The 19,009-nt window shown below is 51.6% G+C and overlaps 1 pseudogene across 1 annotated transcript in view; it reads right to left on the reverse strand.

The window, feature by feature from the left end:
* Positions 1-19,009, reverse strand: part of LOC309969582 (reticulocalbin-1-like) — a 148,321-nt pseudogene that overhangs the window by 57,843 nt on the left and 71,469 nt on the right. The gene's annotated exons all lie outside the window — the stretch shown is intronic.

A 19,009-nucleotide genomic window follows, 5' to 3' on the forward strand; every position in this document is an offset into this window, starting at 1 on the left:
TCCTGTCCTCAGGAAGCTCCCAATCTAGGTAGGCAGATCGCCACCAGGGTACAAGTACTCACAGAGGAAAGGCACAACCCCGGCCTGGATGGAAACAAAGAGGATTTATTTCCTGAAGAAGGTGATAAGAAAAGCTGAGACCTGGAGTGGGAGAGAAGTCCTAGGCTGGCCAAGGCAAGGTTCAGGGGTAATGAGAGAGGATGCCACCCAGAAAGACACAAGCAAACCAATATCTGCAGGAACTTGACTGCAAAGAGTTGCCACGTGATCCTCTGGGAGCCACTGAAGAACTTGGAACAGGAAAGTGACACGATCAGATTAGTGTTTAAAACATCTCTCTCTGGCAGCTGTATGATGGATGAAGTTGGAGTCTAGTCTCTCTTCCAAGTTTCTCTGGATCTCACTCTCAGCACTGTAGTTCCGGGTGCCCCCCCCCCACTTCCCCCTGGATGACTGTGACCATCTCCAGATGTGCCGCTCCAATCTATTCTCAAGAGGGCAGCGTGAATGATCCCTCTGGAGCACACAGAGGACCACGTCTTCCCTGCTTCGAGCCTTCTGTAGTTTCCCATCGCCCTTCAGACAGTCCTTGCGTGGTCTGGCCTCAGGTCACCAGTCAAGCTCAGGCGCCACTTCTCACCTCATTCTCTGCCAACTAACTAACTGCATAGCTTGTTCTCCCTCCCCTGTGGGACCACAAACAAATGGGTCCCTCTGCTCCCCCGTCTCACTTCCCCGACCCTATCCCTCCCAATTCCAAGCCTCCTGCAAATCTTTTTTTATTTTTTAATTTCATTTTTTTTTTTTTGCAAATCCTAACTGAGATGTCAGTTCTATCTGGAAACATTTTCTGACCCCCAAGTCTAGGAGACGTACTCCCGCCCCCTGTTCCCCCTGTAGCCTGCATCTTGCTTTATGGTCATCATCTATTTCCTAGTCTGCATCCTCCACCATATCATAGCAATGTGGAGATACGACAAGAAAAGTAGGACTTTCTCGGTGACTGCTCTGTCCCTACGTGCAGTTTACGGCACTTTGGTACTACGGTTGGAATGCATGGCTGGAGGCATGAGAGCCTTCATGGTCACCCAGATGTGTAAAGCAGGTACCTCGGACCAGGAGCGGGCTGGAGGGATGGAGAGGAGAGCAGTGGTCATGCGTCTTGCTGAAGAACTTGGCAAGTATTGTCAACAGGGTCCAGCTGCCCTCAGCTCGCTCCACCACTCCCACCCAGTGTGGCCAAGGAGCCCAGGCTTCTAGGGATGAGCCCCGGAGGAAGGAAACCATCGTGTCACGTGACAGATGGTGACCTCCTTGCAGCTCGAGCACACCTCCATTACAGCGTTTGCGTTTAGTGTTCTATCATCTCTTTAAGTTTCTGTCCCTCCCACTGGACTGATGACTCCATGAGGGCAAGGACTAGAGCTTGGCTAGGTGTCTACCCCCAGCTACTGGCAAAGAGTGGTACAGAGAAGACCCTCTGAAAGAGCTTGTTGAACTCCTCTGAATTTGGCCGAGATTCAGTCCCTGCCTTCAAAGACCTCCCAGTGAATTTCAGGTGACACCTCTGGACACACATAACTTTTTCAAGGTGGAGGCGGTAGGTGTTTACAAGGTTGGGACTGTGCTTCCAAGCGCAGAGGACCGCTCATGCTTGTGATTTGGGGCGGGGGTGCAACGAGCTCCCCTGGTGCACACCAACACGCCTCCTGTTTCAGGTGGTGCATCTAGTGGCAGGGAGCAGGGGCCTCATCACAGTGACCTGACCCCTCTAACAAACCACCGCCGAATCTCTGTGGCTCAGCTGGTGAAGATTTCTTTCCTGCTTCTATCACGGTGCCACGCAGGCTGGCAGAGAGTCACACAGTCATCAGAGACCCAGGCTCTCTCCATTTGGAGCAGGGTTTCTCAACTTCGGCATTTTTACACTTTGGAACCCAATCATTCTTCGTTGTAGGCGCTGTTCTGTGCTTTGTAAGGCATTTAGCACAGCACACACACCTCTAGCTGTGGCTGCGTCCCCTGCAAAACTGTCCCCAGTTGAAAACTACTGACCTAGGGTCTCCTCCCTCCTCCAGAGCCTAGAGCACTTACTCGGATTCCCACCTCTACCCGAGGGAAGGGAAAGACTTGGGGCTGGGGTGGGGGGAACATGTGACGCAGCTCCTCAATTCTATTGGACAGACTCAGTCACATGACCACAGCTTGTTGCAAGGGAGGCTGGGAAAGAAAGCCTGCCGTATGCCTAGGAGAAAAAGGAGGTGGTTTGGGGACCAAGTAGTCAATGTATTCCACAGGTAGAGTCCACGTATGTTATTTTTCTTCTTGAAGATAAAAGAAAGCAAATTTTCTTCTCCACCTCGCCAGTGGGGCTTCATTCTCGTCTCCCAGTCCGTCCGCGGAAACCTCCTGGAAGGTCTTCGGCTCATCTGGAAAACCGTAAGGACGGTCTTCGCCCACATCACACCTCCTTGGCCCCTGATGACGGGCGTGAACCTAGCGACACCCAGAGTTCCTGCTGATTTGGCGTCCCTGGCGTTCCCATGGCGTCTAGGAGGGGCTGCGGAGCCCAGAGATGTCAGCCCCTGCCCTGGAGGAGGGCGTTTCCCAGCAGCGTGAGGTGTTTTTCTCACGTGACCACTGTCCTGACGAATAGGTAATGTACAAATGCTGAAAAGCCAGGGCCATCCTTGTAAGAACCTGCATGGAATGGGGGAGTCAAGTGGGAGTCCAGGTGGGGAGTGAGGTGAATCAAACGGTGGTGCTGGGTGAGCCTGGTCCCACTGGGAAACCTCCAGGGCTTTTCTGACTGGCACAGAAAGAACCCGAGAGAGAAGCGTGGAATCCAGACCAGGGTGGTGGAGGTAGCTTGGGGTCGTAGTGGAATGTCAACACAGATCCCTTCTTCTGAATTTTATCAGTAGAGAGTGAGCACTTTTTTTTTTTTTTAATGTTGAGCCTTCTTTTAATTTATTTATTTTTATTTTTGACAGTGTTGCGTCTTCGTTTCTGTGCGAGGGCTTTCTCTAGTTGTGGCAAGCGGGGGCCACTCTTCATCGCGGTGCGCGGGCCTCTCACTGCCGTGGCCTCTCTTGTTGCGGAGCACAGGCTCCAGACGCGCAGGCTCAGTAGTTGTGGCTCACAGGCCTAGTTGCTCCGTGGCATGTGGGATCTTCCCAGACCAGGGCTCGAACCCGTGTGCCCTGCATTAGCAGGCAGACTCTCAACCACTGAGCCACCAGGGAAGCCCGAGAGTGAGGTATTTGATTCTCTGGATGGGCCGAATTTTTCTGGAAGCCCCTATAGGAAAATGGCCGTTTGAACCCCTCCAGGGGGGCCCTTTCTCCAGCAGTGTGCAAACTGCTGGAGCTCCTCCACCACAAATGCTTCATGTGGTAAAGCCGAGAATTAATTAGAAAAGGAAAAAAAAAATCTCTCAAGACACAGATCTCACAACCTATTAGCATTAAGATTAGCATTAAAGAAAGTTGGAAACTATAATGTTTTAAGCACAATTTATAAGTCTAATTTCCTGTGTGTCACTCTCAGATAATAAATGCTTTTCCTTCAAGTTGAAAAGTCCTGGTGGAAAGTGGGGGGTGGGAGAGGGGGGGGAAAAGAAAGAAAAAGTTAATTTAAGGCCTATTCGTTTATTTTTAGTCGCCCAAGATCTGAGGGGCTGAGAACATTTCCCGTTTCTGATAGAACACGCCTTCCTGTGTAGCAAGGAAGTCCCCTGACCTCAGGCCTCCCTCAAGGTGCTACTGATTTTTGACAGAATTGCTCAGGCAAGGGCTTTGAAAGAGGCCAAGCCAGGCCTGCGAGGGGAGGGCGATCTGGGGTCCTGGAGGGACAAGGTTAATTACTCGGAGCCCCGGAGGATGGAGCGGTGTGGCAGGGGCCACCGGGCCACCGGGAGGCCCGCTTCCTGTGTTGCTCTGAAGAAGTTCGTCGCCCACCGCTTCCATAATAAGACATTCCTGCTAATTTGCCAGGAGCTGAAAGGGATTTCTGTTTTTAGCCTTGGGTCTGTGGCAACTGTTTTGTTTTAAATGAAAATTAAACGGGGACCCGGAGCTGGGGCGGGGTATGGGGAGGCAGAGCCATAATTGAAGCGCGTTACTGGTAATTACCTCGGTCTTTCTTTCACTCATCATGCTGACAGAGGAATCTATTACCCAGCAGCTCCATTTCCACAAATTGCCCTTCCCTGAGGACTCGGGGAGGGGGGGTGGACCACGGTGGTGCTGGAGGAATCACTGCTTTGTTCCAGAACGTGGGCCTCCAGCCATCCTCCGAATGCGCTCCAGCTGCCTCTTAACCAGAGGGAGGGGAGGGGAGGCAGAAGCTGGAGAGAGTCACCTGGGGAGAAGGATCTCGTCCCAACCAGGGTTTTGAACCCGAGGCCTCATCCCGCAGATCCATTTGGAATGCTGTGTAAATGGATGGGGATACAGCTTCATCTCTGTCTCTAAGGAAGAAGGGAAGTTGGAGGGGGATGACGGACCGAAGTACCAGGTCTACTTTGAAAGCTCTTGTATGTCTGTGCAATGGACTAAGCAGAGTTCTTCACGGGGGAGATGACCCTTGGCCGTGCCTTCTCCCATCCCTCGGCGCCCGCGGGGGCCTGCCTGCCAGGTCTCCATCTCTCCTGCCTGCCTCTTCCTGCGTCTGACTGTGGCCTGCCTCTTCCACGCTCCCCTTCCTTCATTCCCTCCAGCCTACTGTCCTACTCGTTCCTCTTGTTTTCACCTCCCGGAGGGCTGCTTTCCCGTCCAGCTCCGTTCTGCCAACAGACGAGGTTGGAAGGGTTGAAAGCAGTCCCACCAGCGGACACTGCATCCCCCTCTGACCGTCCTTCCACATGGTCTCTTAGACTGAGGTCGCCAGCGTGTGCCAGGGCTTCAGAAACCTACCTACCAGTGACCAGAACAAATGATCCAGGGGAGGGTGGGGGAAAGGATCAGTGGAGTCCGGCTTCAGCCCTCTTCCACCTTTACCCTCAGCACCCCGTCCTTCCCAGAACATTGGTTGAGCCTCTGTCGTGAATGAGACAATTCAAAGACAGCAAGGCACTAACCCCACCCTCAGGGGGCTCATGGTTGGCATGGGGGAGGGGGAGAATAAAAGGCATTTCATTATACTTTGAGCCCAAGGCAGACTGTCACCAAGGTTAAGGGGCCTTGAGGCCTGGCCTCTGCCCCATGTTTCACTCAATAAACAACAATCCAACAACCACAATAATTTAAAAGCAACAGAAATCTTGACTTCAGTGTCTGAAGGGAATATCAAAGGAAGATTGCATTCATAGCGCCTGGCAAAGCTTCTGAAAATCCCTTTTTAATAAAGTGATTTCAATCTCTTCCCAAAACCCAGCTTTCCGTTCCCCTCGCTGCCACCAATAACTCTCTGCTTGTCCAGGGCAAACCCTCTTTGCTGCCTTAGCTTTTCCAGTTTTCAGCCTCTGGACCCTCTGCTTCCTCCCTCCCTCCCTCACAGGGCCAGGCAGAGGCTGCCTCTTCAGGGCGGTGGGAAGGCCCTGGCTTTGAGGCACTTTCCCTGCCAGGCCACAGCTATCATGGGTCCGTCCCCCCATCCCCCATCCCAGCTAGTCTTCGGTTTCCAGCACCAGAGCCGGGCTCTGCACTGAAGCATGGCTCTGGCCAGGCCTTGGGGAGGGTATGAAAAAAGAACACGGATGCCCACCAGGCCCCTGAGCGCTCCCAGGCCAGCACTGCTGTCCTCCTCCTTTTGCCTCTAGTTCCTCGTAAGACCTGGCATAGAGCAGAGACAGAACAGGGGAAAATGTCTGCTGATGGGACGGAACTGAGCATTGCTTTCCAAAAAGCGGAAGAAGGGTTAGGATGTAAAGATCTATGTGGATCTATAATTAGACCCTGTCTAAATAACACTGCAGGGGACTTGGCAATGGAGGTGGGCTACTCAAGGTCTTGGTCACCTCCTCCTTGGGTATCCTACGGGCTATGGCCCTCCCTCCTTTCCTTCCTTCCTTCCCATGGGACCCACCTGTCCTCAGAGAGGAGGGGCCTGAGAGTGTCAGATGCATTTTACAGGGAAATGGCTTCAGTGGCCCAGGTAGAGTCGTGGACTGTCCAGCGGTCCTCTGCTGACTTGGCTAAGATCCACTGGAGAAGCAGGTTGTACCCTCTAGCTAGAATTATGTGACTTGCCTGGAGTCACCTTCAAACAACAGTCAAAATCAAAGCTACCACTTGCGGGGCACCTCCTATGTGCCAGGCCCCATGCTGAGTGCTCACGAGTTTTTTTTCTCATCCTCAACAACACTACAGGCGGGTGTTATTGGTAGGATTATCCTTATTTCAAAGATAAGGAAAGTGAATCTCGGAGACGTGGAGCAGAATTGCCCAAGGTAACACAACGAGTGTGTTACAGAACCAGATTTTGAACTCAAATCTTTCTGACTCCAAAGTGATGCTCTTTCTACCAGCCCTGCCGCCTCTCAGCGCTGAATGGCAGTCGACTCTTTCATGTTCCTAAAGAAGAAGAAGGAGGGGGGCCAGGTGGCCTTTTTGGAAACTCTCTTATGTCGGGACGATTCCCTCAGATATGAAGTCTTCACATAGCGTCTTTGTAGGAGAACATCCAACAGCTGCAGCAGGAGCTGGATCAACCGCCATTTCAAATCTTGTGCTAGAAGCCTGCCAGTGGCCATTCAAGAAAGGAAAAGGATTCCATCAGAGCGTCATTCTAGCTAAGATTCACGCTAACCAATCAGCCTTCGGGAGGGGGGAGGGGACACGGCCGCACTAAGCTCTTAGCAGAACACAGAGGTCTTGACCAGAATCCTGACAGGTCTCTGTGCACATTTTATTATTTTTTCTTTTTTTTTGCGGTACGCGGGCCTCACTCTTGTGGCCTCTCCCGTTGCGGAGCACAGGCTCCGGACGCGCAGGCTCAGCGGCCACGGCTCAGGGGCCCAGCTGCTCTGCGGCACGTGGGATCTTCCCGGACCGGGGCACGAACCCGCGTCCCCTGCATCGGCAGGCGGACTCTCAACCACTGCGCCACCAGGGAGGCCCCCTGTGCACATTTTAAATGAATTGAACTTACCTGAGTCAACCGAATTTAGGTCAGCCATTCATCGAGTACCCACTCTTGGCCGGGCGCTGGCTGGAGGAGGTGAGCACTGAGAGAGAAACAGGACGCAGTCCCTGCGCTCAGGGGTATCACGGCCGGGCGGGAGGTGGACTGCACAATCCCAGCTGGAAAGAGCTTTTAGAGAAGCAAGTGCAGGGATGTGTGGGGAGCCGGGAGCCAGAGCTGACCCTGTCTGGTAGAGAGGAGAGCAGGGAAGAAATACTCCCAGGAAAACATGTAAAAGTCTGCAGTGAGAAGCCAGGCCCCAGCAGAAAGGTGGGAGTTCAGAGATACTGTGGAACTGTTTTGTCTGGTGAGAGCCAAAAGGGTAAAGAAAGAAGTAGCATTTTGGGCTTGTTTTGATTTCTGTTTGCATCAAAAAAACAAAAACAAACAGACAAACAAAAACCCTGGAAGAATCTCCTTTTTCTCTTTACTATCCGGGGTTGTACACAGAGTCACGGAACAGGAGTGCAGTCCTTTTGGACTCATAGATAGAATTCGCCTAAATCCTCACGTTCTCTTTGGCTGCATGTTCTAACATGAGGATGATGAGAAAAGGAGGAGAGGATGGGAAGAATTTTCCTTTAATTCCATGCTTTCCTAAAGCACAGATGAACACAGTGCAAATCTCCATTTTAATTGAGCAGACATTGACAGGGTACCCACTGTGTGCTAGGAGCTGCAGCACGTGCCTTAGAGCCATGATCGAATTTAAATCTTCAGAACAGTCCTTATGTTTATATTATATTATATTTTCTCCATTTGCGTAGGTGGTCAGCAGAAGCCCCGGCAGATCACAGTGCTCGTGTCCTTCACTCTAAGCAGGACTGGCTCCCCAAAAAGGTAGAATTTTGGCTACTGTATTGGTCTTCACGTCAAAGCCTTTCCGTTGAATTCCTGGGATGGTTTCCTGGTTCTGGTGGCGTTCCAGAACTTTCCTTCTTGCTCTGTCTGGATCCTTCCTTCTCCCCATCAGCACTCTCTAGAGGGGCTGCTACTGCCTGCCAGTGCCTGGGACTTCCTTGGGCCCCTACACAGCTGCAAAGAGAAACAAAAGGAGATGCATCACAGTGGCAGGGCGTCTGGGGAGGCCCTAAAGCTTCCAGACTCCCTTGGCGTGGGGCTCTCTGTAGGCCTGGGATGGATGCTGGTGTGGTCCAGGCTGACCTTCAGGCTACTCCCAGGCACAAATTTCATCCCTGCTGTTGCACGTGAGACTAAATTTCCTGAAGGAGGACAAGTTACAGAGACAGCACCCTTGGGGTGGATGTCTAACCTTGTTCCAAGTGCAAGCGAGTGCAGAATTATAGGCCACGTTCACAGAGAGTCCTGGGTGGGAGGGAACAGAAATGGCACCCAGTGCAATGCTTCATAAGACCAATGGAGAATCTGGGACCCAGAGAGGGGAAGACACTTGGCCAGAATCACACAGCACGGGCCGGGTCTCCCACTCCCAGCTCTCGTCTTCCTCACTGCGCTGCCTTTACTACACTATTGCAACGAGGTTCCTTTCACTATGAAAAACTCACAGAATGGAAAATCCCTCAACTGTCTCCGTTTGGGCTTATTTTTTAGAAATTCACTGACATCTATTTCAGTTTTTTTCCAAATAAATGCTTACAATTCAAGCATCCTATGTTGCGCTCGATCCTGGAAGAATAATTTTAGGGATTTCAAGATCTCACTTAGCAAGCTTTACATCTTGATGAAATGCTGATTTTCATATTGTTCTCAAACTGCACAGTTGCAGAAGCCAATGCCAAATGAAAGCAGGATATTTCGAAGGAAAAACTTAAAAATTTAAATCCATGACAAGTGATGACAAGTCTGAGGGTGAATGAAGTGATGAACACAGCGTGTGTGTGTGCAAAGGCACCGGGGTGCAGTGAGAGGCACTCAGACTGTGGGTAGGGGTCTGGCTCAGATCTTGGGCCGGCCCCCTTTGGCTGCGTGACCTCTGAGGGCTGGTCAGCCCAACACCCTGGACCCCAGCATCCTCATCTATGAAATGGATTCACTCACGCTCACGTTACGAGGTCCCGCGCAAGACAGGATATATGTCAATTGCTTGGTGAAGGTAAGCCACCAGATACAATCCCGTGTGTAAGTGGTAAAGGGAATCTGGGCTGGAGGTGAGGATGCGGCGAGTTATCGTGGCCTCCTGACACGCAAGTGACAAGAAACTTGAGAATATCGATGTGTTTCTCACGCAGGGTTGGGCGCTCACTGCGGTCTTGAGTTTAATTATAGCGTTAAACGAATAGGGAGCTTGGGAGGTATCGTGATGGATGAGAAAGAGAATTGGCCCCAGAGTCGAGAGGCTGGGTTTGATAATGGGCTCTGTGATGGCGGGCAGGTCATCGTCCTCTCTGGCCTGGACCACCCATGCGGACACTGAGCTAGTGGGTCAGAAACTGCAGGTGGCATCTGGGTCCAGGACAACTCTGAGGGGTCCTGGAACAGGGCCTGGCACGAAAGTAAATGTATTGTGAATGAATGAATTAGCGATGGCTGTTCTGGGCTCGTTTTGAGAAGAATAGAGAGGCCTTCCCCAGCCTTCGCAGGAACATTGATGGTGACTAACAAGCTACGTCTGCCATAGGCAAGGTCAGGGCGGGGCAAGGGCTTCACGTACTGCCACAGTTATCGACCCTGGACTAGATGAGGGCTAAGCTCCTGCGCGTAACTTACAGCGTCAGGTTCTGTGTCTGCGCAGCCTCGGAATCACTCAGTAGTGAGGAACCGACCTCTAGCTGCCTGGAGAGCTGGGGCCAGGCTTTGGCCTCGGCTACACAGGCTTTGCCAGCACAACCCCAGGGGGCGCCCTACATCTCGCCCCCGGGGAGCCTCCTGGAGCCGGGCAGCACAGTGGCCCTGGATGGGAGCCCTGGCCTGGGAGTCCGGAGACCTGGCTTCTCGCTGCCTTGCATCAGGGTCAGCTGCCAGCTCCCTGCGAGGCCGCATTCACGTCCCTCCCTCTCTGGGCTTCAGCTCCCGCATTCGGGTTTGAGGCCAGCGGCTCCTAAGGGCTCTCCTCTGGCCCTGCTCTAAGCGCTTGAGCGCTGTGAGGGTTCTCTTTGCCTTGCCGTGGAGCCAGGCCCCTGATCTGGGCAAACGGAGCTCGTTTCTGGGCAGCTGCAAAGACCAGGAAGGGCGGCGGTTGTGCTGGGGGAACTTCTGGCCGAGACCATTCCCCCCACGTTGCAGCTCTGAGGTTCTGGGGCTGGAGACCAGACCCTTTGTCCCCTCGTGGGAGCACTCGTGTGGCGGTGACATTTGGACGCCCCTGTGGGGTGCAACCCAGCCTTGCAGTCCTGGCTCAAGGGATGAGTCTGTTCCTTCCTTTGCTCCCCAGCACCAGCTCTGCAGATTCACAGCAGTTTTCTGCACGGGCCCTGCTGGGCCCTACCTGAGCCTTTGTGCAGCCCAGCCCTCCTGCCCGGGATCCCTTCCCCCTTCCTCACATGTACCCTTCAAAGCCCCACTTGAGCACCACCATCTAAGCGCTGCGCACCCTGACTCCCTCCCTTCCGGAGATCGTCACTCCCTCCTCTGCTGCCTCTGCTTCTATTTCAAGGTTCTCCTGCACATCACTTGACACGCTGGGTTAGAGTGGTCTCTCCCCCAGGGCCTGGGAGCGCTTTCTGGGAAGGGCAGGTATCTGCACAAAACAAGACCAGACCACTTCTGGGAAGCCCTGACCACGTGCACAGCATGTAAGCGCAGAGTGCGATTGGAGCTGTACAGACACGAGGGCTGCCGCCATCTCCCTGTACTCCCTCCCTGGCCTCCCCCCCCCCGCCTCCCCCAGTCCTGGGGCCAGTCTGGCTGTGGTGGAGGGGCAGTTCTCTGAGCATCCTGGGGGTGGGTTCGCCCTGTGTAGTGGAGAGAGGTAGACGTAAACATGACTGAGAGACAAACCCTTCTCCCAGGGAACTGTTATCTGTGCAGACCCGTCCTTGGTGCGTTGAAATCAATTCCTTCCAGGGGGATTTATCTTTCCTGATTTTTTTTTTTTTTTTTTTTGGTGTGTGGCAAGTGTTAAAACTAGTTATCAAGATCTGTTAATGAATGCCAGAGTGATTATGTTGAGATCCCCATCAATTATGCGGAAAATCAGGTAACCAGACTATTTACTTTATGTAAGAGATGTGTGGGCTCCTTGTTCACTCTCTGAAAGAACATTCCTGAAAGGGTCATTTTTTATTTCCTGAGATGCCTTCTTTCCTAATTGCTTGAAGGTTTGAAAATTGCTCCCTTTCCCCTATTTTTATTCTGCGTGAATGTATTTCCTCGTGTCACATTTCCCCGACACCTCCGGTCTCCTGGAGCAGCGGGGCCCCTCCTCCAGCCTCCCACGTGCCTTCTGTCTCACCAGGAAAACCTCGGAGATTTGAAACCAAGTTGGAAGAAACACAGCTCCTTTGGTTTTTCTCTTTTTTTTTTTTTTTTTTTTTGCGGTACGCGGGCCTCTCACTGCTGTGGCCTCCCCCCCTGCGGAGCACAGGCTTCGGACGCGCAGGCTCAGCGGCCATGGCCCACGGGCCCAGCCGCTCCGCAGCATGCGGGATCCTCCCGACCGGGGCACGAACCCGTGTCCCCTGCATCGGCAGGCGGACTCGCAACCACTGCGCCACCAGGGAAGCCCCGGTTTTTCTCTTTTGTAAACAGATTTGACAAAACAGAGTGGGAAGAACCCCTTCCCGGATCTGTCATGCAGTTGCTGAGGACATGGGCAGGTTCCTTCTCCCTTCTGTTTCCTCGAGTGTAACATGACGGACGAAGACAATCTGGGGGTCTAAGAGGGCCTGGGGTTGGAAGGTCCCGGAGGCAGATTTTAGTTGAATCTAAGTATGTCTTTCTCTCCGAGCTTCCCGACACATCCAGTCTGCCTAGTGAGACAATCCAAGCTGAGACAGGGCCACCCTCAGGGAACTGCTATAACCAGGGATTCAAATGCTAAGGGGTTGGCCCAGATGGCCTCAAGTCCCATTTAGCTCTGGCGCCTAGACTGGATGTGGTCAGAGGGTCTCTTTATCCTGAAAATAAAATCAGCTGTACCCCTTGCCGGGTGCCCCGTCATCATTTTTTTTTTTTTTTTTTTTGCGGTACGCGGGCCTCTCACTGTCGTGGCCTCTCCCGTTGTGGAGCACAGGCTCCGGACGCGCAGGCTTAGCGGCCATGGCTCACGGGCCCAGCCGCTCAGTGGCATGTGGGATCTTCCCGGACCGGGGCACGAACCGGTTTCGCCTGCATCGGCAGGCTGACTCTCAACCACTGCGCCACCAGGGAAGCCCCCATCATCTTTTAAACCGCATGCTCACACAGGCCTTTGAGGCTGGCTTCCCGTGGGCACACACTCCTGGTCCTTCCACCCTCCGCCCCCCGGGGCAAATGTTACAGGTCAGAGCTGAGCATACCTTCCGTTAGCGCTTTTGTCCATTGGACTCCATCTGGCCACACTGCAAAGACCAAAAGTGGAAATTGAGGCATTTCCTAAAAGTGAGTCCATTTTCACAATGCTGGATGACCCAAGGGCAGGAGGGCAAGCCGGCCTAACAGAGATTTCCCAAACTGGAGTCCCGGGTGTCTTCTTTGAAATTGTACATTTCTATCCTAAAAAAAAAAAAAAGACCATCATTGACTTGGCCTGAACGAGCGCAACTTAGCACACACCAAGCACCGAGCACGTGAGCTCTAGTTTAAACCAGCCCCCCATCTGGCTCGACTGGTTTACCCTTGAACTGTCCTTTCCTTCCCCAGCTGGAGAAGTGTCCCCCCCAACTCCCTGGAAGTGACTGTTCCCAGGCAGCCTCCTGATAAGCAGTATCAGGAGGTGAGAAATCCCCTTCTATCATGTTAAGCCCAGACGTTTGGGGGCTTATTGTTATAGCAGCTAACCTAGCTAATCTGATTTGCCCTTTAGGCCTCTTACCCCTCCGTCACGTAACTGCCTACGTGTCTTTCTCTCTCACTAGTCTGGGAGCTCTTGGAGAGAAGAGGCCTTGTCTGATTTGTCTTTATATTCTTGAGGCTGATGGTCATGCCTACAATGTGTGTTGATTGAATGAATGAATATTGAGAGATGTTGGCTATTTATACTTATAACCAGAAACAGAAGCTGTTGTTAGACACTTTTTTTTCCATCAAAATGGGACTGAAAATCCTAGAAGTCTTCCTGGAAGAGATGATTGAAAATTAAAAAAAATTTTTTTTTAAATTGGGTTAGATAGCAAGAGAGGGACATCCCTAAAACAGGGACCACAGTAGACATGAGAGGGGGTTTAAATTGGTAGCAAATTGGGGAGTGGGGAGGGATTGAGGGAGAGAGAGAAATAGGATTTGGGGGGTGAGAGGAGGCCCAAAAACTGTATGAAGGAAAAAAAAAGCAACAGAGAAGAATGCTAACCCTCACCAGGCACTTTCTGGAGCCAGGCACTGACCCGCCATTCTTATTCCACCTCCCCCACAGGTCCATCTCCAGGAAATTTTACTAATTGGCCTCAGAGATGGAAGCATCTGTCAAGGCCATGTGGCAGGGAGACCAGGTTTCTTCCACCCCCAAGGCCATACTCTCTTTCCATCTCACTAACGGCGCCTGGGCTGCTCTGCAACAGAATGGGGCAATCACACCCCACCCCATCCTTTCCCAGCAGCTATGTGCTTCTCCAAGACAAGAAGGTAGGTACGACCCAAGGAGCACTGGCCTTGGAGTCAGGACACCCAGGCCTTGGCCTAGCGCTGCGTGACCTTAAAAAAGTCCCTTTTCTTTTCTGAGGCTCAACTCGCCCCTCTGCAAAATGACGAATTGGGGCCAGGTGACCCTCAAAGGCTTCTGACTAAACTGGCCCAGGATCCATCCCTGCCTCCAGGGAAGGCCAGCCTCTTACAAGTGAAGGAGAGAGACCTTTGCAAGTTCTGTACCAGGGAGGGGTGGGAGAGCAGGAAGACCGCAGCATGCAGAGAGAGCGGCAGGGCGAGAGGAGAGATGGCCAAGCTTCCTCTTGGCCTTGGGAGTTGGAGAGGCCATTAGGGGAAACAGCAGGACACGAGGAAGGAGGTAAGAACCAGAGGTCAGTAGTCTCAGCTGTGCTTACCCCAGAACCCAGCCTCAGGTCTTAAGGACCCTCGTGTAATAGAGGAAGAACCTGCTTCCATGAGCTCTTTCTGTAGCATGAGAAAAACATGTCAACACCTCTCCCAGAGCCGAGCACACAGCATGTAAGCTTTTGGTGAAAAAGCTCTCCTTCAACATTCCTAGTGCTTGGGGTGAACCCCTCCTCACCATCCATCTGTGCTACTCAGGATGTAAAATGAAGAGGAGGGTGGAAGCCTTTTGGTAATTTATTTGGTCATTGATTCTTTGATTCAGTCAATCTTTACTGAGCACCTACTATATACTAAGTCCTGCGCTAGGTACCAGGAATGCAAGAAAAGACAAGTCAGTCCTCATGGAGTTGACATGGTGGGATGTATAGGCAGTCACAGTGATGACGTCAGCAGGATTCTTTCATACAGGGTTGTTCACAAAGGCAGTACACCAGAGAGCTCCCAAGAGACAGCAGTGGGGTCACAGGCTGACTTTATTTATTTATTTTTTTATAATTTTTATTTTATATTGGAGTACAGCTGATTAACAATGTTGTGTTACTGGTCAGAATGGCCATCATCAAAAAATCTAGAAACAATAAATGCTGGAGAGGGTGTGGAGAAAAGGGAACACTCTTGCACTGCTGGTGGGAATGTAAATTGACACAGCCACTATGGAGAACAGTATGGAGGTTCCTTAAGAAACTACAAATAGAACTACCACACGACCCAGCAATCCCACTACTGGGCATATACCCTGAGAAAACCATAATTCAAAAAGAGTCATGTACCACAGTGTTCATTGCAGCTCTATTTACAGTAGCCAGGACATGGAAGCAACCTAAATGCCCATTGACAGATGAATGGATAAAGAAGATGTGGCACATATATACAATGGAATATTACTCAGCCATAAAAAGAAACGAAATTGAGTTATTTGTAGTAAGGTGGTTGGACCTAGAGTCTGTCATACAGAGTGAAGTAAGTCAGAAAGAGAGAGACAAATACCGTATGCTAACACACAGATATGGAATCTAAGGAAAAAAAAAAAAGGTCACGAAGAACCTAGGGGTAAGATGGGAATAAAGACACAGACCTACTAGAGCATGGACTTGAGGATATGGGGAGGGGGAAGGGTGAGCTGTGACAAAGTGAGAGAGAGGCATGGACATATATACACTACCAAACGTAAAATAGATAGCTAGTGGGAAGCAGCAGCATAGCACAGGGAGATCAGCTCGGTGCTTTGTGACCACCTAGAGGGGTGGGATAGGGAGGGCGGGAGGGAGGGAGATGCAAGAGGGAAGAGATATGGGAACATATGTGTATGTATAGCTGATTAACTTTGTTATAAAGCATAAACTAACACACCATTGTAAAGCAATTATACTCCAATAAAGATGTTAAAAAAAAACCCCCAAAAACAGTGTTGTGTTAGTTTCAGGTGTACAGCAAAGTGATTCAGTTATACACAGACATGTATCTATTCTTTTTCAAATTCTTTTCCCATTTAGGTTATTACAGAGTATTGAGCAGAGTTCCTTGTGCTCTTTTTAGTACGTCCTTGTTGGTTATCTATTTTAAATGTAGCAGTGTGTACATGTCAATCCCAAACTCCCAATCTATCCCTCGGGTTGACTTTAGAAAGACCATCCAGGGAAGGCCTCTCTGGAAAGAAATATTTGGGCTAAGATATGCCTGATGAGACGGAGCCAGCCATGCAGAGAGCTGGGAGGAGGGAGCCCAGGAGAAGGGGGCTGGATGAAAAGACCCCGGGGGCCAACGCTGTCTCCAACCCAAGGCCATGGAGCTTCCGCTACTCATTCCCTGGGACAGAGGCATTTTGGTACCAGACCCCCAAGAAAAGACCAAGACCAAGGAAACTCTCTGGTCCGCAGGAAATCACAACCTCGGATTCCGGCGTCTGTCCTCATCGCTCCCGATGTTTGACAACTATTTTCCTTCCCACTCCGGGCCCAGCGTCCAAGTGCAGAAACACCGGAGCACGCCAATGAAATTGATTTAGTGTTGGCGGTGCACTCTCTTCCCCAGCCTCGGGCAGGAGAGATTTACGGCCCCTGGAAATGCCACCCCTCCCTGCTTCCTGTAAATCTCCCACCACATTTTGGGCGGCTGGAGCTATTTGGGTAACCTTTATCTGAACCAGAACTTCCTCGCCAGGAACTTCAGAGGGTACCTCCAGGAAGGAGGGGAGAACCTCAGGGGCCGACTTCTTCGGGGGATTCCAGGCCTGCTGAGGACAGCTGCTCCACAGGCATGAGGCAGAGAACAGAGTTCTTCTTTGATGCCGTGACGGCTTTGTGGGCATGGCACAAAGCCCCAAAGGGGCACTTAGCGTTTATGAAGGGCGTGTGGACAGGCAGCAGGCTGTTAAGCCTGAACGTCGGGCCCCTCAAAATAAAAAGGATCGAGGGACTCGTCCGAGGCCAGATGCTCGTGGCTGCAAGGGATGCTGTGCGTGGTAGAGGAGAGAGCACAGCTTTGAGTCAGACGTGTCTTACAGATGTTATATTATATTATATATCAATGCGTTCACGGTCTGTCTCCCTGCCTGGAATCTCACTCGTCTCCATGAGGCCGGCTCTGTGATTATTCCCAGATACATCCTCAGCACCTAGAACCACGCCTGGCCCGTGGCGAGTGCTCAGTAAGTAGTCGGTGAGTGAATGGATAATTCCGGATATATCCTGGCTCCACCACTGTGTGACCTTAAGCGAGTCGCTGCCTCTGCAGACCTCAGTGTCCTCCTCTGCATATTGGCGAAAAGAATCGATCAATCAAAATGCTAAAGGAGAGGCAATTTGCTTACACATTTCAGTAAACATTATCCCCCTTCTCTTTCCTCTCTGAAGCCTGGGAGTGAAGAGAAAAAGCACGCGTGCCGCGCCCTCAAAGCCACAGGGGCTGGGCCTCCACGTTTGGGGCACTTCCCTTTGCAGAAGGAGCTGTCACACTGGACAAGTCACTTAAAATGTGTGTTTCTTTGTGATTTTGCAACGAAGAGATCTTTGCAGTCACCTCCTGCACAGGCATGGTGCAGAAGAGGGCGGGGAAGCCCTGTGCAGCCTGCTGGGGTGGCCATGAGCTGTGGGAAAGGGCATAGCACTCTGGGCTCTAGAATGGAGCTAGCCCCTGAACAGCTGCCATGTGACGCTTCCTCCAGGAAGCCTTCCCATACCAGCTTTTCCTTTGACTCAGAGGAAGCTGGGCTCGGGCCCCCGGAGCACCCATGTTCCCCTCTCTCAGAGTCCTGTCCCTCCTTTAATTGCTGCCTCACTGGACCTTAGAGACAAGGTCTGCCTCTTCCTTCTCTTTATTCCTGGGGTCCTTTTGCTGAGTGAGGGGACAGAGGGAGGAGGGGAGGTGGTCCAACCTCCCCTGGTGCCACAGTGACATTTATCCTGAACAGGCTAGCCTGTGGCTGCCATCTCTGGCCAGAAGGAGCAAACCGAAATTGCTTCAGTAAACAGCCCAGTCAGAGCAAACCCGGGCCTCATTAAACCACAATTAGGATTGCTGCTCTGGCTTCGAGGGAACTCCGCGTGGGACCTGAGACTGTTTATTTGAATAAGACCGCGGCTGGGCGGCGGGAGGGGAGGGACAGAGGTGGAGGTGGAGGTCAGGCGGCGGGCGTTGGATCTTTCCGTCATTCTGGACACTTTAATAATGGGAAAACCTTTGACCTCAGCCCTCCCAGATCCCTGGATTCCAGAACCCAAATAACTATGGGACAGCAGTTTTGAATCTTCCTCAAATTCCTAATTAAATGGGATAAGGTACGGACAGTGCCCTGTGCATAGCAAGCACTCCATAGAGGTGAGTTACCTCTTAGTAATCTGGTTCGATATCCACACCAAAGCCACAAGCAGAAAAGCTCACTTGCTGTCAGAATTCTTGTTTAGACTGTGAATGGCCACCATATCTTTCATTTGTCCATCATTTTCTTTTTCCTATTGAAAAGCAAACAAGCAAATGAACAACCAGGTGTCTCTTGTGTATGACTTACTTCCGGTCCGTGTTATCGGTTTTCTCATTTTAGACGCGAGAAAAGAGGGGTTAGAGAGGTTAGGTGATTTTGCCCACTATTTTGAAGCCAGTATGGAGTTCTCCAGCAGATAATCCACTCAACTAACCATCACTTATAGAGCACCTACCGTGTTTGGTACTGGAGATGCAAAATGAACGATATAGCCCCTGCCCTCAACGTGCTCGTCATCTGGTTATCTGACAGTTCCTTTGACAGAATTTCTGTGAGTCTCTGAAAGCAACTCTCATTGGACTAGACGAGGCTCGATGGCTGACGTCTTCTGGCTGGATGAAGGGATAGGTGGCTCGATGAATGGGGGTAGGTTGTGATGCTTCAAGCTCCACCAGCATCCCACTGCCTAAGACGGAGGAGTCTGGTGCTGGGAATAGCATCGAGTTCTGTGAGTGTGACGCTCATGCTTTTAGGACCAGGGATCAGAGCAAGCTAATCCTACCAACTTCCCTGATACCTACGGCTCAGACTCAAACATGCCAAGCTTCTAAAGTGGGCATGGGGCAGAGCTGCAGACAGGAGAAGACCTCGCGTTCAGCCTGGCCCAAGGGTCTCCAGGCCAGCCCACCCAAGGCTCTGAGTGGGGTAATGATGACAATGGACAACCGTCCTAGAGTTAAGCAGAATCCACTGGCAGATTCATTCTGTTCTAGGTGAAAAGCAGGCCACGTTTCCTGCGGCTTTAATGATTGCATGCCGGTGCATGTCTTTTTGTAGAGATCTAGAAAATAGAGCTGG

Source organism: Leucopleurus acutus (assembly GCF_964270905.1).
Source record: "Leucopleurus acutus genome assembly, chromosome: 12".
Lineage (NCBI taxonomy): Eukaryota > Metazoa > Chordata > Mammalia > Artiodactyla > Delphinidae > Leucopleurus > Leucopleurus acutus.